Source organism: Podarcis erhardii, assembly GCF_964252035.2.
Source record: "Podarcis erhardii genome assembly, chromosome: 7".
Taxonomy (NCBI): Eukaryota; Metazoa; Chordata; class Lepidosauria; order Squamata; family Lacertidae; genus Podarcis; species Podarcis erhardii.
The window spans coordinates 22436476-22462233 of NC_138511.1; the positions used below are offsets into that span (position 1 = coordinate 22436476).

Sequence of the window (25758 nt, forward strand, 5' to 3'; positions counted from 1 at the left end):
TACAGTTTAATATGCAAAATCGCTAAGCGGTTTACATTACATAGTAAGAGTTTGTGATCTAGCCTTGTGTGTGGCAGGAATAGTTAATTATATTTCACTTCCATTAAAGTACAGGAACTGGGAATCAGGGTATCTGGAAATTAGTTTATGTTCTACCCTCCTTTAAGGGGGTTGCAAAAAAGTGAAAACTGTGAAATTTTGATTTATTATCGAATTAACTAATATCTGCTTCTGACAAAGTGGAGTGCACTGTAGTCTCTCACAAAAATATAAACTGTGTCAGAGCCATGTGGGGTAAGAGGTTTTGTGCCAGAAGTGGGTATGATATAGCAGCAAACCTATGATTCAAACGCATCACACACAACATGGTAACTATTTATTTTGTGCTTTTATCCTGTATTTTTGTGTTGTTAACTGTCCTGAGATCTTTGGATGAAGGGCAATCTATACTTTAAATATTAAATGACTGGGTGGGGGGTGAAGAACAATAATTATTTTGAGGTAGCTACAAAGAAGAAGAAGAAGAAGAAGAAGAAGAAGAAGAAGAAGAAGAGGAGGAGGAGGAGGAGGAGGAGGAGGAGGAGGAGGAGGAGGAGGAGTTGTTTGGATTTGATATCCCACTTTATCACTACCCAAAGGAGTCTCAAAGCGGCTAACATTCTCCTTTCCCTTCCTCCCCCACAACAAACACTCTGTGAGGTGAGTGGGGCTGAAAGACTTCAAAGAAGTGTGACTAGGCCAAGGTCACCCAGCAACTGCATGTGGATCTACGAATCTACCGCTCTTAACCACTACACCACACTGGCTCTCATAACACACTAACGATGTTATGGGCCAAAATCCCCTTTACACTGCAGCACCACAAGACTAATAATAATAATAATAATAATAATAATAATAATAATAATCAAATTCCAAAACAACCTTGGAATTCAATGCATAGGATTGAGTCAGTGTACCCACAACCTCTGCTCCTGCTACTTCTTCTCCAACGAAGTATATCTCATGTTATTTCTGCCTCATCATCTGCCTACCACAGCCTTACATTCCTCTCCCCAGCTAGTCAACCCACTGATTTCCCCACCACCACTCCACAGTCAGGAACATAATCTTCAAAGTTAGTCCTTCATGGACCCTCTCCTGCTGTTTAAATCGCCACCCTCTGTACTTAGGTGACATCCCTTTTCCCCATGCTGTATGTGGGGGAAAGAGTTGGGGCAAATACACCTGACTTTTCCAATAGCCTCACTTGAACAGAAAGCTACATTAAAAAACAACAACCCTGAACAAGCAAAGTGACTGGTCTTAGCAGTACAGTACTTAAAACATATTCTACAGTGAAATGCTGTATTGATATCACAACTTTGAAGTTGTAAGATCAGAGATTGCAAACTTTGAAAGAATCACTTCTGAGACTGGCTGCTAGTAAGGCAATTCATCTATGAAACCCAAAAAACCCTAGCCATGGAATTAAGAAAATATTCTACTTTGCTGACATTCACTTTATATGAAATTCTGCTTAGATCTAAAGAACTACTACTTCTGGTTACTATTCTAATTTCCCAAGTATTAACAATACAGTCTCAAAAACTGCCCAAAACATACTTACAAGACACAGAGCCTGTAAACCTCCCCAGTCCTGTGAATTTCAGAAGATACTGGTACAATTTTCACATGAACACAGGCCTGAACTGCCTGTCTTCTGGTAGCAGTGTCATTGTTAAGCCTTAATAATCTCTTGTCTGAGCTTAACTACTCATTCAAATCCAGTTAAGGTGAAACCTACATTTTAACACCTATCACTATCCTCATCTCTTTAGAGGAGAGTCTGTCTCAGAAATCCTGCCACTTTGGTGGTGGCTGGGAGTGATGAAGTTCCGCTATTTAGGAGTCATTTGTGAGGCAACAACACTGAACATGTGGTCCTGACCTAATGTAATATACTACTGTGGCAAACACAATTATCAGTTCCTCCTTATTTGTTGCTGCTAGCTCTTCTGGTTCTTTAAGTCCAAGAGAAGCACCACATTCCTCGTGCCCTGTACTAAGAGCAGTGCTGAAGTCCTATTGGAACAAGCTCACAGTGTCTCACATGGCAGGAGACAGCTGTCATAGCATCCCTGTTGTCCTTTCTGGCCCAGGCAGCAAGTACCCCAATGCAAGTGTATCCTCCAACCGTGCCCTGCCAAACTCATTGGTCTCCCCAATTCTATCAAAGCTTGTTGGAAAGGATGGGGGGAATCTTACTCTACTGCCCCAACACTGAAATACAAGATTCACTTTCTGCACAAGTTCTTTATTGCTGGTGTACAAAACCCCAGATTCATTTTATCCCAAGGGTGCTTAAAGCAAACTACATAATCAACTAATAATCACTTTCTGCCTAAATGAGGTCAGGATGACATGAATCAAAGTGCTTGCAAGTTGAAATGGGCCAGTATTCTGATCTTCCTCATATTTTCAAGACAGCACAAAACCTAAAGGGCCTAAACGTTTAAAGAACAGCCTGATGAGGACTGAACACAGTCAGTAGCCACACAATGAGCATAATAAATAAAAAAATAAAAAAATCAGAAGGAAGAGAAGAGCAGGGTGAAGGAATAGCTGACTGCAACCCTGAACAGGAATTATAAAATGCAATTATGTGGTTGCAGGTCCCACTTGCCTATAAATTAATTTCAAACAATCCTTCAGTCAACACTCTCCCAACATTCTATCACTCACATCAAGGCCAAGCAAAAGGATCAAAAAGCAGGAAGAGGCAACTTGATTCCTAATGACTGGAGTAACCAATGGTGAGGTGCAAGTTTTGCTCCAACTCCAATGGTGCCTCTGAGTGCAAAACCTTTTCTTTCTGCTATAAGAGTGACAGTCTGCCATTCATTCCTATGAGAGACTAGTGCTGAATCTGGCACTGTTGTACAAAGGAGTTTATCGTTATCATTATTAATGTTAAGGGTCATGTTATTATTTTAAAATTTTATCTTTTGTCTAAATGCTAGAGTGCCTGCAACATAAATGCCTTCCTCCACACATATTTTATCTTTAAAATGATGGGGATTTTTGCTAGTACTATATATGCAAAAGTGTGTCTGAAACCACTGTTCCTATAGTTATATTTATTATATGAGGTGGGGGTTATAGGCTACTTATAATACACCACCGGTCACATTAAAAAGATGATTGGGTATCATGGATAACATTCTTAGAAAATACTCTTCCATGCAACATCATTTGATTACTAGAAACATATATAATCTGCTGTCCAATTTAAATCCTCTTATCAAAACTGATACACAGCCTGCACCCTTTCAGAATGTGAAAGTACAACCTAAAGTATAGGTACTTAAAGTGTAACATTTTAAAGTTGTGAGTTGGGAGGATGAGATAAAAACAAACAAGCAAACATGGATGGCATGATTAAAGCAAAGGTGCAAGCCTGAATTGATATGAGAATCTCCTAGAGATGTTAAATTTTTTGTAACAAAGTAACTTTTATTCAAATACAGTCATACCTTGGAAGTCGAACGGAATCCGTTCCAGAAGTCCGTTTGACGTCCAAAACTTTTGAAAGCCAAAGTGCGGCTTCTGATTGGCTGAAGGAAGCTCCTGCAGCCTATCGGAAGGTGCGGAAGCCCCATCAGACGTTCAGCTTCCAAAAACAGTTCCCAAACCGGAACAGTCACTTCAGATTTGCGACATTTCGAGAACTATATTCGACTTCCAAGGTACAACTGTATTAGGGATAAACAGCACCAGCGCTCTTGTTTAACAACAAACATTCAGCTAAGTGAGGGTACTCACTTGAAATTTACATAAGGACAGGCTGCTGGATCAGGCCAATGGTCCATCTAGTCCAGGATCCTATTCTTAAAAGCGGCCACAGAGATGCCTATGGGAAACCTGAAAGCAGGTCTGAGTGCAATAGCTTTCTCTCCACTTGTGCTTCCCAGAAACTGGTATTCAGAGACATACTGCCTTTGACAGTAGAGGTAGAACACAGCCATCGTGGCTAGTAGCCACTGACAGCTTCATGCTCCATGAATGTGCCTAACCCTCTTCTAAAGTCTTCCTGATTGAGTGGCCATCACATTCCAATTTTTACAGTATTGTTTGCTGAAGGAAAACTTTAGATGAATTTAGAGAGGTCCAAGACACATGGCCAATGGAAGAAGAATGTTTCTTAAGCACAACAGCACCAACTGTAGGCTGAAACTTGCCACATTTAAACAAATATGTAAATGATTCTTTTTATGAACAGTTAATAAGAACCTCAGGCAGAATTTCTGACGGCAGACCTAAAGAGTAAATCTATCATGCTTTCAATTAGGAAATTACTTTTAAATGGGCCTTAGTTTTAAGAAAATATACAGGTCATGTTTACTTATTTTTAAGGTGGTCAATGTTTAGTGTTTTTGACTGGTTTAATCAACTCTTCTTTTTTCATCTTACTGTTAATATCACATTGGTGTGATATAAATTGAAATAATATATAGTAATATAATGTAAAATTTCATGTGTGTAGCACAACCTAACTGATTTTAAGGATTGTCTGCAAGTTACAACATGGGACAAGAAGGCAGAATGTACAAGTGACTCTTGTTTACTTTTCACTGCATGTACAGTGGTACCTCGGGTTACATACGCTTCAGGTTACACACTCCTCTAACCCAGAAATAGTGCTTCAGGATAAGATCAGAAATCGGGCTCCGGTGGTGCGGTGGCCAGCTAAAGTGGTGCTTCAGGTTAAGAACGGACCTCCGGAACAAATTAAGTTCTTAACCCGAGGTACCACTGTAATGTGCACATGTCCCCTCTGTAAGGCAATAGTTGGGGGCCCTGGGAACTTACGAAACGTGAGTATTGGCAATGAAAAGCAGAGTCAATTGCTCATTCTATTCTTCCACCACACTTGAACATCCCAGGACTTGCAGACTTACTTAAGAGCAATATAGATTAAATAGGGAATGTGTTGCCTTTTGTGCTGAATATAACCAAGGAAGTATCATGAAAGGCATTTATTAGCTGATTTTCCAAGGTTTAGGGTGTCTTAATAGTTTAAAACAAAACTTAAGAAAGCGCAGATTTAACAGCACCAGAAACATCCAAATATACTAACCAGCCAAGCCAAAAGCTACTGTTTTGCTGTTTTGTTTTTAATTTACTTGTTTTTATCCTGTATTTTATTCTGTGAACTGCCCTGAGATCTTATGATGAAGTGGGGTGTATAAATCTAATAAATCAAATTAAAAATTTAATTAAGTTCTCTGGTCAAGGTGAGATTTGAAGCAAATCTTGGACCATAGACAGCAACACTTCACAATAAACGAATTCCTGGCATTCAGGGTGAAGTAGCCTTCACAAAGAATACAACAAAGGGATCCTTTTTAGAAGTAATGTTATTATACTCAATAACTAAATCCAGAGACAGATATCATAAGAGCATGTTCAGAGTGCTCTAAAACTTTCCCAACTTACTTTTGATCTCAGTATAATGGAAAGTCAACTTCTACAGCCAAATATGCAACTACTGCAAGAAAAATAAACCTGAATCAGTATTTTAAATTTCAAACTGATAATCTGCAGAGACTAAATACATACAAGCTCATGGCTACCTGGTAGGCTTTTTCCCACTGACCTGCTACACTTTAAATAATCACATCTCTCAAAATATATCAGTGTGTCTTCCCCCAGATTTAACAACAACTGTCTCTTAGTTTTATGAAGCTCCAAAGATTTAGGGTGGAAAGGGGGTAAGGATTAGCAATCTGATAAATAATCTGACAGGCCAAATTTTGTGAAACAGCAACCATGTATTTGAAGAATTAAGAGAACAGAGATAAATTTACTGTAATCACAAAAGTTAATTATTATAGAAGAATTATGCAAAACTGTTTATTTGCAGCTAACAATATTATGTGAATATTAATGTTATCTGACCCATATTTATGCGACTTAACAGTTTTTCTTGGCTCTTTTCCTGGAAGCCAGAGAAACAGGCTCAATTACAAATTTCATTTGAAATTAAAGTAAACAGGCACCACAAATGCTGCAATTACAGGGCAAAGGTTCTGAAAGGTGGTTATGGTTATATTGCAAAGCACGGAGTGCAAGCAAGGACACACAATTACTGTCAAATAATACAAGAGTCAGTTGCCCCAACAGAGATTACCAACTGCCCAGTTTGGTGCTGTCATGCAACAGGATCTTCTCTGTGGCATTTCCTCATTTGTGAATTGTTTTCCCTGGTGAGGTTTGACTGTCATGATTAATATTCAAGAAGAAATTTAAAACATTCCCATTTAATCAGGCATTTGATAGCTGAAAGAACCGTTCTTGGCAGCCTTGAAATTATTAGCTGTGAGGGTATGTGATTGTTTTTGAATGTTTATTTTACATTTTAATTTTAATTGTACTGTTTGACTGCTTAGTTGTCCGTTGCACCTAGACACCTTTGGGAAGAAGTGCAGGCCAGGAATTTAAGAAGCAACAATAATTATAACATCTAAGAACTTAAGAAGAGCCTGGTGGATCAGCCCTGTGGCCAAAATTGTCCAGCATTCTGCTGTCACAGTGACCTACCAGATGCGTATAAGACCAAAAGCAGGCTCAAGTAGTAAGGCTTTCTACTATGGTTCTGCTTGATCAACAGGTGCCATTCTTTTTCTACCATGCTTTCTACTGTGTGTTAAAATGGGAGACTTCCCAACATGGACTACTTGGTAAACTGAACATCCATACAGTATTAGCAAATCACAGCAGTTGAATTGAGTGGGGAAGGTATTCACTCAAGCTAGAGTCTTTCATGGTTTTCAATTAACAGCTTGCCTTTCCCGTATTTCTTCATGATTTTCAGATATTACATTCCAAGTATTTACTCCTTTAGAAAAGTGTAAATATATGTAATCTCCATGAGGTATTTAATTTTCACTAAAATTTCTTATGTTTGAGGGATGCGGGGTTTTATTGTCAAGGAGCTGCAGTCTGAAGGCCCTAACAGTTCTCACTATGTTGTGTGGCAAGAGGGCTGGGTAAGGTGTGCACTGATCTTGATTTTAAAATACATACATACATACATTCATTCATAGTATTTATACACTATCTTTCAGGGCATGGCTCTCTAAAGATGGCTTACAATTTTAGTTTCCTACAAATACAGATTAATTTCACTTTAGTTACATTGTAGAGGCTTTCAGCTGGAGCTGTATCCAGGCATAATACATTAAAGCTTTGTGATGCATACACATTCACACCTTACGAAAACATACCAACCTAATTTTTCAAATATTGAACAAAATATGATCAGAATATGGAGAAGGTGATGTGGGGCTACATTAGCCTGCTAGTGATGGACCTCATTTCCTTTTGGAACTGCATGCCTGCATGCATGCACCAATTTTTTAAAAAACTGACTGCTGAATGCAAAACACACATGGGTAATCTAAACAACAGCATGTCGCAATAGATGCCTTCACAGAAATAAAATGAACACCATCTTCTTTTTAAAAACCAGCCATTTAAGACTGCAAGTACCGTATTTTTTGCTCTATAAGACTCACTTTTTCCCTCCTAAAAAGTAAGGGGAAATGTGTGTGCGTCTTATGGAGCGAATGCAGGCTGCGCAGCTATCCCAGAAGCCAGAACAGCAAGAGGGATTGCTGCTTTCACTGCGCAGCGATCCCTCTTGCTGTTCTGGCTTCTGAGATTCAAAAGATTTTTTTTCTTGCTTTCCTCCCCAAAAACTAGGTGCGTCTTATGGTATGGTGCGTCTTATAGAGCGAAAAATACGGTACTTCCCTAAACAAAGAACCAGGAAGCAATACAACACTACAGAACTGCATAGAGAGATGGGTTTCACTCCACAGCAGAGCAGGTCAGCAACAATCACCACAGAATGACAGAAAGCCAGCCACAATTGTAATAATAATTTTTATTTATACCCTGCCCTCCCCGGCCAAAACTGGGCTCAGAGCGGCTAACATCAAATGTATAACACATAAAGGTCATGTTGCTGACCTTTCGCACACTGTGAAGAAGCAGGTGAAACGTCTCCAGATGTGGTAATATAATAATTTGTATTTATTTAATTGGCAATATCTAACTAGTTATTGAATGGTAACCAAATCCTAGGGATTTAGTATTCAACTATTGTTCAAATTTTGGGGCAAAACACCATTAGAACATAGGAATAGGCAACAACTTAGGTCAGGACAACTAGAAGATTAGATTCTTAACTTATTATGCAAATGACAGTTATTGTGCTTTCTCCCTCAGATACACATAAGTACATGCATCATAAAATGGAGAAGGGAAAAACTAACGGAGCTTATACTATTGATTGATTTATCTGGCAATGCTAATGTTATTGCTATATATGAGATGACTACCACATTAGGTACTTTTCAATACAGTTAAATACTTGAAATTATTTTATTTCAGCCACTTTTTTAAAAAAAATAATGTGTATCAGATGTTAGAGAACACAATGGAAATATGAACATAGTTCCCCTGAAAATATAATTATGGATTGGCTTTTTCTTTCTTTTTTTAAGAGAGTGACAAAAGCTCCTCTTTTACTGGCTGCTTAAACACAAGCAAAGCTAATAATGTGGGTCAGTTAAACATGTTCCTCCTACTTTCTGGGTAACAAGGGAGACAACTGGAATAAAGAGCAATACCTTGTTACAGAATTAAGATTCGTCTTGGAAACTGTCATCTTTGTACATGGTTCATGGTTTCAGCTTTGTCATATCTTTTTCTGGAGACAGAAGATTGAAGGATTTGGAGACGGTACTTACACCAGCAGCCATCTGCACAGCTGGCTGTTATCCAGATTACAGTGTAGCCTGGTTTACCAGATCAAACTGTGGGTACTGCAATGCTTCCACATTCCCATTTACTTCGTTTTCCTCCTTTTTTTTTTTTTAGTAATCTCCAACCCAATGTTATTGTACTAGTTTCTTGATGCTGCTTGTTTTAAATTCCTCTTATCCACTTTAGGCTCTGTTGTTAGAAAAAAATATTGTTGCTGTTGTTGTTGTTAAAAACACAAATAAAGGTCAGTTCTTACAACTGTTCTTACAAGACAACTGGGAGAGGTCTATCAGTGACAGGACAGAAGCAATGAGCGAGCTTCCTTCTGAAGAGCCAGTGTGGTGTGGTGTGGTGTGGTGTGGTGTGGTGTGGTGTGGTGTGGTGTGGTGTGGTGTGGTGTGGTGTGGTGTAGTGAGTGTTGTACCAGGACGTGGGAGAACAAGGCTCAAATCTCTGCTCACCCATGAAACTCACTGGGTCACCTTGGGCCAGTCATAGTCTCTCAGCCTAGCGTACCTCATAGGTATGCCACCCTGAGCTCCTTGAAAGTGGGATATAAATGCAACAATTAAAAAAAAATAGACACAGCATCAACATCTGTAGGACAAGCAAATATATGTAGAACATCAAGACAAATCCACCTTCAGTTATTTGATTTACTTTGGTCAACCAAACCCAACTAGAAAAATAGGGATTATCAACATTTACACAACACTTTCAAGTGGTCAAATCTCATCAAATAATAGAAGCTAGTATTATTATACCCATATCATTCTTAAGGCAGAGAAAGAAAGAATGCATGAACCCTAAAGGCCATGAAGTGAGTCTATGGCAGAGGCAAGATTTGAAACCTCCTTGTGGTGTTTCATTCTTTCTTCATATAAAACATGTTTGTCTTTCTTTTTCGCATTCCTTCTCAGAATTTCACTTGTTTTCATCCATGCTTTTAAACATAGCATGGCATTCATACAGTGCAATTTCACCACAAGAGTTTGTACAGAAGGTGGCATTTGACTGGTTGATAGATGAAGCAAATTTTGCAGTATTACCCAACCATGCCACCCTGGCATGACATGCCACCCTGTTTGCTATGTGCCATTAGGTTGGTGATGAGACTCCCCCTCACCCATCTCACTTGTAAAAATGACATTGCCAAAGATGGGGAAAGAATTGTAAAAATGACATTGCCAAAGATGGGAAAAGAAGCAGTGAAGAAATAGGATACATTTTGGAGGAATAAATTAATTATTTGCTTGGCAAAAGGTACTGCTTCAGAATGCAAATTTCTGTATGAAAATTGGGGAAATCCCAACTTTTAAATAATACACTGACTTGCTTTCCCTGAAGAAAGCTCTCTCAAGGTACAAAATAGAATAAGCAAAGTTCTAATTTAAAAGTGCCTGCAGCACTTGAAATCCCAAGAAGCTGTTCTGGTTCTCCAGAGCTAGGCCTGTAATTTTAACATTGCTCTTAGAAGAATATGTTTTCTCTAAAAATGGAAGTTGGTGTGGCGACATAAGAGCTATTTTCTCATTTTCCATGATTCCAAAGCAAGTTAAAAGAAATGAAGGGCATATATACACACTGTATCTGTATCTATAAATATCCCATCTGTCAGTGACTCTGTCGGGAACAGAGTAGGAACCTAATGTGTCGGGTTCCTCTGTTTGTGGTCACCACTAATACTTTATTCCTGACACTCTCCCCACCTGTTTCTTCTCCATTCTGCCTCAACCAGTTCCTGGTTACTATTTTTGCTATGACTACCGCCTTGTATTTACTTAGTGCCAAGTGTTCTAGGTACTTTATAGAACAAAACTGTAACACAAGACACAGTTAAAAGAGTTTCAATCTATTAACACAGACAGAATAGGAAACCAACGGCCTAATAGCAAGAACAGGGCAAGTGAAGTGATAAGAAGAACATAGGAGAAATTCTGCTGGATGAGACCAAAGGCTTATCTATCTAGTCTAGCATCCTGTTTCCTACAGCGGTCAACTAAATTCCTATGGGAAGCACTCTCCGCATCATATTCCCATTGCTCAAAGACATACTGCTTAGCCTCTGATGCTAGAGGCAGCATATAGCCATCAAATACATCTTCCAGGAATTAATCTCATTCTTTTTAAAAACATCTTAGTTGGCATCTATCACACAATTTGTGGTAGCAAATGCCATAGGTTTAACTGTGTGCTGTGTGAAGCCTCTTCTTTTGCCTATCTTGAATCTCCCAACATCATTGGATGACCCAGGTTCCAGTATTATGAGGAAAAAGAACCTCTATCTACTTTTTCCACATCATGCATAGCTTTATAAGCCTCTGTCATGTTCCCCCTTACTCAAAAAAGCCCCAAACTGTGTAACCTGTCCTCAAAGGACAACCACTTCAGTTCCTACCAGGCCAAACACAGCTCATCAGTGATATGATACGTGTTGCTGGGTGACTTTCCCCCATGAGTCACACAAATGCTGGTTTAGATTTCTAGCCAGTCATTATTTGTGATTGCCACCAATCCCCTCTCAAAGAGCCTGGTATGCAGAATGCCTGGGAGACAGACGGGATCTTCTCTCATCTGTGCAGGATAGCATGTGTGCTGTTTATTAAGAGCTCACACTTGGTTAGTAAACTTGTGGAAGTCTGTACAGAAATCACAGTTACTTGCTTCTACACCTAAATGACAGAGGCTATCCTAAGTGTTCATTAGCCCACATTAAAGGACCATTTGAACAAGTCCTGAGATTGTTGAAGCATTGACATGAACTTTGTACTGAAACATAATGATTTCCCCAGATTAGGTCTAGCAAAATAGAAAGCGGAAAACAGAAACCACAGTTGAAGTTGAAGTCTCCATAATGTTATTTATAGGATCCATCAGTGACAGGGATGAACACAAAGTCTTCTTTGGAAGCGCTGGCAGAGAACAGCATTAAAAGCTGCTAAGAGGGTGGAGGATGGATTACAGTAATGCATGTACCTGAATAATAAGAACGTGAACAAGTACGTAGCAGCAGCAAAAAGAATAAAGGCAAAACTCTAGGTCAGGGATGTTCAACAGGTCGACCGTGGGACCCTGATTACCCCCCCCCCCCGTTTTCTTTACGGTGGGAGTAGATCGCAGTCTTTTGGAAGTTGGACGTGCCTGCTCTAGGTTTTCCTTCCAGGGTATATGGAGTGTAACATAGTAAGGCGAGGTGGGGTACCTGTGGCTCTCCAGATATTGCTGGCCTACAGTTCCCATCATCTGACTGTTGACCATACTGTCCGAGGCAGATGGGAGAGTCTATTAACATCTGAAGAGACAGAGGTTCAACATCCCTGCAGTAAGTTGGCGCACACAACTGGTCCAAAAATATGGCCACCAATGCTGACCATGAGTTGTATCCAACTAAATTCTATTCAGGGTAAAGCAACTGAAAGCAACAAGCTTATGTTAGTTATGTCATGATTAATTATTTCAACGGCTTAACTGAGTAGGACAGGCATTGGACACAATCCTATATGTGACCACTCTTCCAATGCTTAGCATAGAGAGACAGACACCTTTCCAGAGTCTCTGCATTTCAATGAACTCACAGAGAGTCACTTGAGCTGGGAGCATCAGTTTTCCTTTGCCAAGTCTTTCAAAAACTAAAGAGAACTTGGGGGGTGATCTCTTGCTGCTTTTGTTAATCTTCAAACCATAGTACAAAGTGAGAGGCAAAACCCCTACCCTGCTGTGAATACTTATAAGGAGGGTCAACAATGGCCACAAACCATGGCAGGATAGCAAGCAAAGGCAGAATTTGTGGTCCTTACCACTGACAATGGAAGGCCAAGATCCTTGAGTGCACACTGACAAGAGAAAATCTTGAACTGTGTTCACTATAACTGCTGCATTATAGCCATGTAACTTTGAAGACCGCTACTGCCCTTCTCTAGTTTAATCTGTGAGTCTCAAATATGCCAGACAGGATGCTATTACGTTAAAAGGATTTCTAAACACAGTGATGCCAACAAAGGTAAAAAAATATGTATCAGGTTTCTATGTCATCTCTCAGCCCAGAAGGGCACAGCATATGGAATTTAAAGAGCAAAATATGTCCTAATTCCACATATGTAATAGTGTTAAGACATGCTTGTAAACAACAACTTGCCTGGTGACCTGCCGGAACTAAGAATGTGCCACACAAAGTAGCTTAACAAAAGCTGGCTCTTCCAGACCTAAAGCAAAACCTTTTTTAAAAATCACCCAGGCTTTTATGAGGTTTAATTTACTACAATCTTATTTCGTTATAAATGTTTGTTAAAACCTGTAAATCACTTTAGGAGGCTGTAACTTGAAAAGCTGTATTTACTGTTTTAGTTACTAACTAAACTCATTAGAAAGCTAATAGAAAATGTCCTCTGGATGTCATACGGGGGGTGAGGATAAAACATCCAAATGTTTCAACTGCTGACAGCAGTCAAGTGAGGAAGAACATTCCAAAGAGAGGCTGGTCTCTGACCAAAGGGAGAACGTCTCATAGTAAATGGTTATACCTAGGATTATTGAATCTTCCTTAGTAGGAATGTGACAACACAACAATACATTTCATGTTCAATACATGTCCATTGCCATTTCAAAGTAAGTTCATTGATAGTTGTGAGGTTCAACATCTCTTCACTTATGGAGTATTCTCCATATTTTCCTCTAGAAAAATATGTCTGGTTTCAATAGCTTTTACCTTCACTTTGCAACTAAATACTAATAAAAACGAAGGCATTTTCTGAAGAGTTATTATAGAACTATGGGGATTTTTTTTCAACCTACAGAATGGTTGTCTTTGAACAAAGAAGTACTTTTTAATTCCTTTGCTTTTTCTGATCATGTTGAAAGGCCCTGCTGCGCACATTCCAGTTCTCCAAATTACTAGTTTGTGCCAAGTGTTCCAACACGAGCGATTTGATGAAGCAGCTGCAAGTTAGAAGGGCACCATGGGTATTAACATGTAGGCGAGAACTCCAAATGCCCAATTTTGATTCAGATTTCACTTGCAAGCAAAATCCAGTTGAAAAAGATTTTATTCATTTATCTTATCTAAGCTAGTTAGAGGTAATAAAACTTGCAAAACACCAGTCATCCTCCACAGTGACCAAATTTGAATGCCACAGTTAAGCTAAACTATGCCTCCCTCAGATTGTGCAAACATGCAAGCTCCCAGAGAGGAACTTAACATAATTTTGCTCCTCCCCCATCATCTTTTTCACTTCTGCACCACACTGAGCTAAGCCAGGTTTGGGCTAGCATGCTGTGGTTAAGCTCTCATTTCACTAACCGTGACCTATAGCCAAAGTTGATTCTTGGCTATAACATGGATAGTGAGAAAAGAGCTTAACTAGGAGTCTGGTTTTAAACAGCACGCTAAACCAAATTCTGACTTTGGTCACTGCAGCAAAAGGACCAGGGAGCAAAGTGGCTGCCAGTAAGCCCTTGTTCACTTTGTGTGTTCTGTGAACTAGACTACTGCAATGAGTTGCAGTTTTAAAAAATACTGGTAACAAAGATAGCCTTGGCAATGATTGTCTATTGTCACCGGGAAGATGGGTTTCCCTCTGGCTATCATTGGCTAATATCTTAGGGAAGGATGGCTCAAAGTTGTAATGGTGAAGCCAGCAACCCAAGGCGAGTAAGAGCAGCTTGAAAATGAAGGAGAAATAGTCCAAACTACTGATCTAGATGAACATTTGGGCTTGCACAGCACTCCCTATACTGGGTACATGAAGCAGGCTTCCTTTTCAGCCTCTCACGGGTTGAGTCAGGGGTCAGCAACGTGCGGCCCATGGGCCGGATGTGGCCCACGAAGACCGTTTTACTGACCCACGAGCTGCCCCTGAACCAAGCCACCCGTTCGGCGAGTCCCCCACGTGCTGTGCTAAACCAGTGCAGCAACTCGACAAGCGGCACCGGAAATCGCATCTGCACACGCGCAGATACCGGAAATCACGTCTGGACATGTCCAGACGCCGAAAATTGCTTCTGCGCAGGCACTATTTTCGGCATCTGGGCATGCGCAGATACGATTTCCGGTATCTGTGTGTGTGCAGATGCGATTTCCGGCATCATGCTGCGCCACTCCGGCCCACGAACAATCTCCATGGGAGTTATCCAGCCCATGGCTGGTAATCCTTGCCGATCCCTTAGTTAAGTGAACCCCCTTTTGGCAAGTGAGAGAATGTACATTTAAAGGCAGCTTGCTGTACATGCCTTCACAGAAAGATGTGAGCTTGAAAGGTTGTGTCATTTTGGAGAAGAGAAGAATACATAGCAGCTCTGCACCCATTAAGAAAGCACAGAAAACTGCACAGTGCCTTCTGTAGTTACAGCTATTGCTGCAGACAGAAAGCAGATAAGGCAAAGGTTAGTCTGGCCAAGCACCACTCTCTACATAAAATATTTGCCTTCTGTTATATTATCTATTATGTTAAAAATAGAAACTACGGATCTAGAAAGACAAGCCAACAAGCAGATCGCTAATACTTTAATTTCAAGATTTTGTACACAGCATGAGTGCAACTCAGTTACCTAAACCAACGTTGGATGAAGTACTTGTCCCTGTGTCAAGCATTCCACACAGTATGTGCCACTCTTCACTTGAAACTAGAAACAGACAGCTAGATAAAATATATCCAGTCTTGCTAACCCCCCGCACCCACATGTCACAGTGTAAAAAACGCAGACAGGCCTGTGCTTTTCTGCACTTTTCAGAATACAGTGGTACCTCGAGTTACATACGCTTCAGGTTACAGACTCCGCTAACCCAGAAATAGTACCTCGGGTTAAGTACTTTGCTTCAGGATGAGAACAGAAATTGTGCTCCGGTGGTGCAGCGGCAGCAGGAGGCCCCATTAGCTAAAGTGGTGCTTCAGGTTAAGAACAGTTTCAGGTTAAGAATGGACCTCTGGAATGAATTAAGTACTTAACCCGAGGTACCACTGTATCAAAAAGAGATATGACATATCAAAACAGTACCTGAAAAAGCCACTTAAGCAGATATGTTTGTCAATGCATGCTGCACTGGAACACACACCTGTGATGTGTCACATAAGCATACAGTCATACCTTGGGTTGAAGTAGCTTCGGGATAAGTATTTTCGGGTTGCGCACTGTGGTGACCTAGAAGTAATTGAGTGCGATACTTCTGGGTTTTGCCGCTCTCGCATGCGCAGATGGTCAAAATGACGTCACACACATGCGTGGAAGCGGCGAATCGCGAAATGCGGGTGTGGTTGCGTTCGCTTCTGGATGCGAACGGGGCTCCGGAACGGATCCCATTCGCATCCAGAGGTACCACTGTACTGTGAACATGAGTTAAACTGCCACCAGTCTAAATTGCCACATTAAGATAGTTTTATTATTTCACTGAGACCAGTGAGGAACAGCAGCCATTTTGAAAGAGGACAGTTAATGGGAACCCCAAGTGTGTGTACAGTGCAATTTTACAACTGCTGAACAGAAAGCATGTTGAACTGAGGAACACTGAATATTAAAGCTAGTCGTAAAGTTCATTGCACAAAAAACTGAATGTAATTAGAAGGCTGTTTGAATGTCTCATGGTGCCAATGTTAGTACATAGAATAACGGAATTGTAGAGTTGGAAGGGAATCCTCTGAGGCCCATCTGGTCCAACCCCCTGCAACGCAGGAATATGCAGGTGGCCCATATAGGGATCAAACAGGCGATGCAACCTTGGCATTATCTGCACCATGCTCTAACCAACTGAGCTAACTGGTGATGGTGTTGTTACTTGGACAAATGTTCTTTCTCCCAGCCCATCACTGGTAGAAAAACTCATTACACCTGCTCAGAAGGTATAGTTCTTACCCATGAAAAGTTAAGATCTCTTGATATATTTGGGATACAGGGGAGAAGAGATGAGCAAAGAAGATTGCACAGCAAAGGCATTAAACCTGTGCAAGGAATGGGCGGTATAAATGATTCTTCTTCAATTTGGCAAACAGAAAGGAGTAAGTATTGTTAGTAACACTGCCTGAAAACGTGTGGATTTTGAGCCTTAAGAAAATGTTAGGTAACTCTGTTGTAAGTTGTGGGTAGGAACTTAAATAGTCTACCTTGCTTTCTCACTCATAGTAAGTTGCCGGCAGATCCAATGCATATTATGCAAACCTCAAAGTTAGATGAACTCACTCAGGTGGAGTGTAAGAATATGATTTAGAAGCAAAAGTTCTCAAATATTCAACTCAGTATTCACATGACATTACATTTGGTCACGCAATCAGTGTTGATGCTTCACCCATATAAGGTGATAGTTGCTACAGACACACTGCAACCTGTTGCATAAATGCTGTAGGAAGGCAGCTGGGGACTGCAACAAGCCCTGCCTCTGTTGAGATCATGCTGCACCAAGGATTGTCCCTTAGGGAACTCCCCAGCTGCACAGGCTGGGAAGAAGTACCAGCTGCACAAAACACAACTGGTTTCAAGTGACTTACATGCTGGCTTTGCCCAAAATTTCAGACCCAATTTTACCACTTTCCCAAACATTCTTGCATAAGGTACAGTTATAGGAATACAATACGTAAGGATAAAGGACAAATGTTAAATATACATTAAAAATATTTTCTTGAGTACGAAGTTCTCTTAATGACTCAAGTCTCAGGAGCTTCCCTTGTCAACAACATACAACCCTCCTGCGAGCAAAATTACCAATTAAATCAGAATGCCTGAGTCCTGTTTACCACTGACAGAGAGAAAAATAAGTTAAAAACAAGTCAAAACACTTTATGCAGGTGATGTACAAGCTTTCAGTTCTAACTAGGTATTCTGCTTTTAACTTTTCTCTCTTTTACAGAGGTCAAGTTTTTAATGCCGTATTTATATTCTGCTTTCCCATCTAGATAGGGAAATCAAGGTGGATTCCTTTTAGAAGGTATCTGAAGGCAGCCCTGTATCGGGAAGTTTTAAATGTTTGACATTTTATTATGTTTTTATATTTTGCTGTAAGCTGCCCAGATGGTGGGTGGGTTATAAATAAAATAAAATTTATTATTATTATCAATAATTCCCCTTCACCAGGTAGCAGTAAAATCTGTCTTAATAAGTCCTCCTAGGTAACTGTCTTCATAAAACACACATTATTTAACATGTAAAATGCCAAAATGATCAGTTTTTAATGTTAATGGAAGGTCAGCAAGAAAGAAGGCCTTTTAGGGAGTATAATTGGATAAGAATAGACAGAGACATTTCAGTGGGGTGAGATGTACTGGGGAAGGGCAGTAAAACCATGATAGAATTTGCCTGAGATCTTTAGTCAAGGCTGTGGGTTAACACTGTTAAGCCAAGTGTACAGAAGCTAGAATTTGAATGGTGGCTAGTCTGAAGTAATAGTTCTCTCTCTGAATGAAGCCATTTAGACAGTACATTGACAGTGTTTAAAAGGCTACACATATTAGCTTAGTAATCCTATAAGGGAGGCCAATATTATCACCTAATATGTTGGTGGAGAGGGGCTGAGAGACAGCAACTTGTTTTAAGCCACATAGTCAGTTTACAGCTGGGGTGAAATCTGAATTTGGGACCTCCTAGTTGATAGGAACTACAGCACATCAACTTTTAGTATTTTTCTAAAGAAAGAGATTTAACTGTTGCTGTTATTACCATACAATTTCTATAAAATTGTGGTCTGTCAACTGTTGCACCTGTCTCATATTTAGCTTGTTTATGATATACAAATAATTTTACTGGCTAGTATACAGCATAGCAACATTACACCTAGATTGGCAAGCAGAGAATTGGGTGGGAGAGAGAAGAGAAAGCAGAGAAGAGGGATGAAATAGTATTATTTTGAACACAAAGAGATGACTAAGCATTTGATTAACACAAACTTCAAGCCTTCACTAGCCCATTTATTGTTGCAAAAAATTCCCTCCCCCCCCACCCGCAAACACTGTTGCAGGGTAATCAGCTTTTTTTAAGAGCAAGAGGAAGGAAGCCTGCATGAAATAAAGAGAAATGCTCGTGATTAGTAATGAAAGCTGGAAAGGAATCCGAACAGAAAGGAAGCCACACCCTAAAGCTGCACACAAATTCAGACCACATCCAAGTTCTGTTTGTTAACTCACAGAAACCAGCACATGATGCAGTTCAGATTTTCTTTGCATTTCTAAACAAATTTTCAGAAAGGGATTACAACTATAGCTTTTAGAAAGCAAACAACAGTTATCAACATCTTGAGCTCAGACACGTAATATCAAGTATATAATGCATAGGGAAACAAGAAAATATGCTAGAAAAAATTACTTAGTGCAAGGACAGGCCGACTTCTGTCTTGCATAGCCTGTTTTTTTAAATAAAAAATGTCTATGTTAAATTTTCAAAACAAAAAACACATTCAGGAGGATCTCAACAGTTAAAGCAGAACTGACCTGCATTTAACAATCCCAAGTACACATTCTTCCTTAAGAAAGTATTAAGTGACTACATGGAGCACACCAAGCTGCATCTGACCCAGAATTTGACAACAGAGATCCCAGTGATCAGCAGGCACTAGATGGGCCCTCTTGAAAGCAACCATCAGTCTGCTGGAAGACCACATTCTATGCCTGCCCTTGTAGAACTCTTGAAAAGAAACAATATATCCTTAGAAAAAGGTAAAAATTCCAATCCTGCCCCTTTGCCTCAGGCACTTGACCCTGTGAAATTTACAAAATACTATAAGCAAAACACCACAGGCCCTTTGCAATCTAAATTTCCTCCTAAAGAAGAGAAGAGAGGCAAGGCTGACAAGAGACAAGAGGCTTAGTGGTGCTAGTCAGGTGGCCACTCAGAAAGACTAAAATAAAGGCTTCTTTCACAGGTTTGTTATAAGGATTGAATTCACAGCTGCTGTAAGGACAAGATTTAATTTAATAGTAGCAGTAGTAGTGATGACTTATTAGTTGCTTGTTATGCAAGGTCTCCAAATCACTTCCTACATATTTTAAAACACAGGCTTGTTATCTAATGTATACCCAGACAAGACACACTGAAATTGATGCACATGACTAACGGTCATTTTTTTCAATGAGTCTACTCTGCTTAGTTTGCTACAAACCATTAAAAATACATAAAAATACGTTATCGTATCAACAAATTCACACAAAAGCACATGCAATCCATAAACACACACCACAAAACAACCAACCCACTCTCAGCTTAACAGCTTTGGCAGCACACTAAGATCAAAACAACATCATCACATTCTATCAAAGCCTTGGGAAAAAGCAAAGTTGTTGTTGTTTAGTCGTTTAGGACTCTTCATGACCACATGGACCAGAGCACACACACTTACAGCAAGTAAACTTGACTTGCAAATAGCCATTTGCCTGGTCACCTGTGGTGTTTAAGCATCTGCCCACATACATCTCAAGATCAGACAATAAAAAGATGTGTTAAGATAAGTCTCTCTCTATTTCCTGGGAGAAAGAAAAGCACACTCCAAGTCTGCCTCAGAATACAGCCTTGTATAAAAAACAACAACCACAGAAAGCTACACAATGGGTTTCACTCTTCCTGCCCCGAAGCGGACTTTGGACATGCCTGGTTTAAACCATAGATGCAAGGCTGTAAAGACGATGCCACCTTGTGCATAGCCCTAGCCATCCTCTCTGTGCTTCTGGCAGAGAGAAGATGCGGAGGCTGGAAGCTGCCTGTACACGCTGAAGTATTTCAGAGCTAGGAAACATGGTGGAGCACGAAGGTGTCTGGCCGCTGCCTCATCTCATCAGTGTCAGAGTCACAGCCAGAGGGAGAAATATGGCAAAGTGCTCTGGTGACAATTAGCCCAAAGGGGGTAAGGTTGGGTAGCTCCCTCCAACTTTACCTTCTAAGCTCTGAAGTTGGAGGGAGGGAGTAGAAGAAGCACCAAGTGCTTCCTGAGTGAAGCACTCATGCCACATTTTCTGTGTTTGGAAAAACATGCATGGAAGGATAGAGAAGAAAAGCAAGACAGTGCAAGTAGATTTGGTTTCTATAGTATCCTTACTGAAAAGCTAGTGAAAAAGGCTTCCTTCCCACTCTCAGGGCAGAGGTTCTGTGTTTCTGCTCAGGATCTTACATTTGGAAAGACACAACAGGGGGAACCTCACTATAACCACAAAAAACCTGTGCTACATCGAGATCTTTATGGTTAAGGCTAAGTATGCTGTTTCCTCTCCCCCAGATAAATGCATTTCATACTAAAGAAACCAAATCTGTGAATCCCAAATTATATAAACATATACACGACATTCAACTAAATAATTTACCAATCTCCATCCTACCCTAAAAGATTCATGTCATGCAGGAAACAGCATATTTAAAATAAAAAAATCTCAGAATTTCAATTATATTGGCCAGGAAAAGCTTATTACAGGGCAAGGGTGAAACACGTGCAATGAAAATGGAATGGAGAAGAAGGAACTAGGATGATGACAAAGGAAATGGAGCTATTCCAACTTTAGACTTGTCCCTTTGGTATTCAAGTTTCCCGACTAATGGCTGAAAAGAGAGAGAAGTCTGTGTTTTTCTAATCGAAGCAGATTCTCGGGAATATGAATTCTGTACCAGATAGAGTCCTAGCACTGCATGTGCAGGCACAAAACATACAATTATCTATTTTTAGCAGCTCTGCAGGACAACAAAATGGCCTGGTTTACACATCACTTTAAACCAGTTAGCTTCACTATGGCTTGAAGGTAAATATACAACATGCTGGTAGATGTGCGCTAGGAACTACTACGCCATGTTTGTTTTTTCTCTATCCAAACAAACCACAATCTAGAATCAAGGTTTGTTCTTTTCTTACTGCTTGCGGTTTTAGGAAGCCAAACCACGAATCCTGGTTCGGATGTAACACTAAGCCAAACCAGTGTTAGAAACTCAGAAATATAAGCTAATTGACCAATGACTCCTTAAATCTGGGTCACGATCGACACAACAGAATGTCTAGGTGCCGCCGCCGCCCGTGTTTGTTGCTGTCGTTGTTAATTTCATTTTTATACCACTTTATAATTTAAAGAAAAAAACTTAAAGGTTAGAATACATTAAAACAACAAATAAAACAATCCAGCATAAAACAAATTCAAGCTTCAAGAAAATAATTCAGATTCTTCTCTAAGTGACATTTTTGCTTTCCCCATATTTATTTACCTACTTTATTTATATAGCTGCCCCACAGCAAAAGTACTCTAGGAAGCCAGTGTGCTTTAGTGGTTAGTGTCAGACTTGGGACCTGGGAGAGATCAGGGTTCAAATCCCCACTCAGTCATGAAGCTCACTGGGTAGCCTTGGGCCAGTCACAGCCTTTTAAACTACCTCATAAGGTTGTTGTTAAGGAGGGGGTTGAACTATGTACTCCTTGATGGAAAAGGTGGGGTATAAATGCAATAAATAAGCTCTTTTGCTTACCTGTTTAAGAAAGGTGATGGGGCCAGCCAGATGGAGATGTCAGTCACCAACCTGGCATCCAGAGATCTCCATGTGGTCGCAACCGGACCCACGTCAGTAGCAAAATGCACCTGGTGCATTTCAAACACTGGGCCAAACCATAGCTTAGCTCATGGCAGGACCAAGAGGAGCAAAGCTGTTACCACTGTACTCCATGCACCCATAGTTAAGCTTAACTGTGGATTAAAGTAACATGTGATCCAGCCCAATGTCACACACATATGACACTAATTATCAAGCTCTTGCTCTCTACTCTGCATGTTTCAGGATTAAACATCCACACAGTCATTTCACTTTGCTGTTTCCTTAAGGCACACTTAAAAGAAGCATTTCTATTAATGATTATGTCGGTTAAGGTTTATAAACATAGTTTTTGTATTTTTTAAATTTCATTTTATAATGTAATTTGTATTATAATGTAATGTATTATAAAATTTATAATTTTATAATACATCATTTTATAATGTATATAAAACACAGAGAACAATTATAACAGGTGAAAATTAAAAGATAAAAAAACCTGTAAAATAGGCACATATAATGAGTACAGTTGCACATGGATTAAAACAATAAAGTCCAAGTAAATACTTTCGTTATCAGATTATCAAGTATAGTTCCATATTTGCCAGGTTTGTGACAAAGGTTGTCTTGAAAATGAGGGTTCTGCTGTATGTTATAAAATAATGCCAAATCACATAAAAAGTGTCTGGAGGTTTTAGTCTTGTCAAAATCTCAAACTGCGCACAATTTTTTCCATTATAGCTCTATTCCAGAGGGAGTAGTACCAAGCATCCAGCATAAGATTTTGGGCTGTTTTAAGGTTTATAAATGCTAACCTACAAACGGTTGTGCTCACAATGGATCAAGATTCGATCTAGGAAATTGCTGCTACTGGAAAACATGTGCTCTCCACCCACAAGGACAAAATGATGTGCACTCAATGCCTTCAGAAGGAGCATTTTCATTGCAACAATGAACTGCAGCCCACTAATAAGTGTAAAATAGTCCAGATCTTCATAAGTACTGTAGCCTAATTATAGTTTCATCAATTATATGTTTCTGGCTATATTATGATATAATGTTGGGGGAAGGGAGTGACAGGGGATAATGGGTATGTTTTGTAATTTTGAAAAAAGAAACAGTTTGAACAGGAAAAGGGGTAGGCTGTCGTGAATGCTCTTTAAATAGAGGCAGTGAAGGCCTCCAGCTTGGATGGCTTTAACAGAGGATTAGACAAATTCATGGAAGGCCATCAATGGTTGCTAGTCGCTACAGGTTTTACTCTGCACAGCATGAGGCAGTTTGTCTCTGAATATCAATTGCTGAGAATCACAGGTGGGTAAAGCACTGCTGTGCTGAGGTCCTGCTTTTGGACTTCCCATAAGCATCTGCTCAGCCACTGGGAGAACAGGATGCTAGACTAGATGGGCCACTCGCATCAGAACATAAATAACACCTGGATTATAATTATCCCCTCTTCCCTGGGATTACCAGAGTGCAGAAAATTGTGTACTGCCACGTTTAGACGACTGTCTTGAAACATTCTATGTTCTATATACAACCACAGTAGATATGGAGAGGGGGGTGAGATTTGGAAGTGAGAGCTGGGCACGAAGAGTTTAAAGCTGACTTTTAAACTGAGGTTGTCATTTTAAGGTATATTGAGCTCAGTTTTGAGGCTATAATTTCCTGCACAAAAATGTATTTTTGTATGCCCCCACAGTACATATTTAAAAATCAAAGGAGCATTGCAAAACGTTCAGGGAAGTTAACAATCCAACTTATAAATTATTTCCAATACATATAAACCCAGGGTTGATGAATGAGGTCAGTTCACTTTAAAATGCAGACTGAACTAATTTATCCACCATCCCTATGCAGAACATGCAAACACAAAAGAACACAGGAACAAAGGACACAATTTGAGGCAACAGTTAAACTGTAGAGGGGAGATCTTTCATACAGCTGCTGTGCCTGAAAATTTTGACATGTTTATTTACCAGCTGTCTTATGTGAGGAACCTCTATTTAACTTAATAGAGGCTATTACAGCATGTTAAGAGGTGGCATACTTTAACTTGCTTTGAATCCTGTAAGGGCAGCTTGCATTATAGATACATAATAATTAACCTGACATTTTAAGAGATTAGGCTAGTATACTATCCCAATTAGCATGTTAACTAAACCACAGTTTAGCATTACATAGAGGAGCCTCCTTGATTCTAATCAAAGTGGAGCTGAGCTCACATGGGCAGAACTTCTGCCAAGTTTAGTTTCACTTTCAAAGAATCTTAAATTAGCATTGTGCATGAATTGATGGTCTTAGTTACAACAACCATGGTTAGCCAGCTTTCTTTCTTTTACTTACTCCAGAAATATTATACTCCTGGAGAAGATGAAAACGGAGAGGCACATATATTCATTTATGGTGGGGATAGTGGTTAAAATTACTGGACAAAATGTTGTCAATCCTATTTTTGTTATCTATTTTTGATTACCTTAATGAAATTAATAATGTTTATGAATGCTGTAGTCATGCTAACCATTTTATGACAATGAAAAATCAATGCTAAGTTAAGCTTAGATCTCCAGTAGGAAACATGTCTTTAGCCACTGGGGAAGTTAACCCACAAAATTTATTTGTCCAAGGGACAATAAAAAGCCAAACTAACTTTTCTTAGCACAGAGCGACATACACAGCCCACAGTATACAATTTGGAACAATGCCTAATCAATCTGAATATGACAAGCATCTGTAACTGGAAACTAGCAGGGGTCTCTTCATGCAACATCATCTCACTTTGATAATGTGACGAGTCCACTTGTAATTCCTGCTACACCCATTAAGAAAATGATTGATAACTCTGAACATTTTATGTAAGTGTTCTCAGTGATTGTGCAAGGAAAAATTATTCAGTTTTCCAACACCATTTGAGATTACAAATTTTAAAAAAGCAAAATCCAGCATAGCTTTATAAAGCCATGGTTTGAAGATTCAGCAAGCGCTCTTGTTAAAAACAAGGATGGCCAGTCAACACCTTCAAATGCAATTACACTTGCCAGAATTCTTCTCAGTCCCAGCCAATCAGGAGGAGAAGGTATCAGTCAGCCTGACACTTCACTCAGGCTCATGGAGGCTTAGCCACAGAGCACTAAACATGGTTTAGCATTATGTGCGAACATAGCCACTGCCACTTTAATTGTGTATGAGACGAGTAGGCTTGAGAAAGAAGTGGAAAAATGCATTTCCCTTGAAATACAGTGGTACCTTGGTTCTCAGACTTAATCTGTTCCAGAAGTCCATTCCAAAACCAAAGCATTCCAAAACCAAGGCGCGCTTTCCCAGGAAAAGTAATGCAAAACAGATTAATCCGTTCCAGACTTTTAAAAACAACCCCTAAAACACCAATAGCCGACAGCCACATCGGATGTTTGGCTTCCGAAAAATGTTTGAAAACCGGAACACTTACCTCCGGGATTTCGGCGTTTGGGAACCAAGGCG

The 25758-nt window shown here is 39.8% G+C and overlaps 1 protein-coding gene across 10 annotated transcripts in view; it reads right to left on the bottom strand.

Moving 5' to 3' along the window:
- GNB1 (G protein subunit beta 1) overlaps positions 1-25758 on the bottom strand; it is a 70863-nt gene that overhangs the window by 26480 nt on the left and 18625 nt on the right. For 2 of the 10 annotated variants that reach the window (XM_081871267.1, XM_081871269.1), the window contains exon 2: positions 5479-5530. The exons of the other annotated variants lie outside the window; for them this stretch is intronic. The gene's annotated coding sequence lies outside the window, so the exon portion shown is untranslated. The remainder of the gene's footprint in view (positions 1-5478; positions 5531-25758) is intronic. 10 annotated transcript variants of the gene reach the window in all.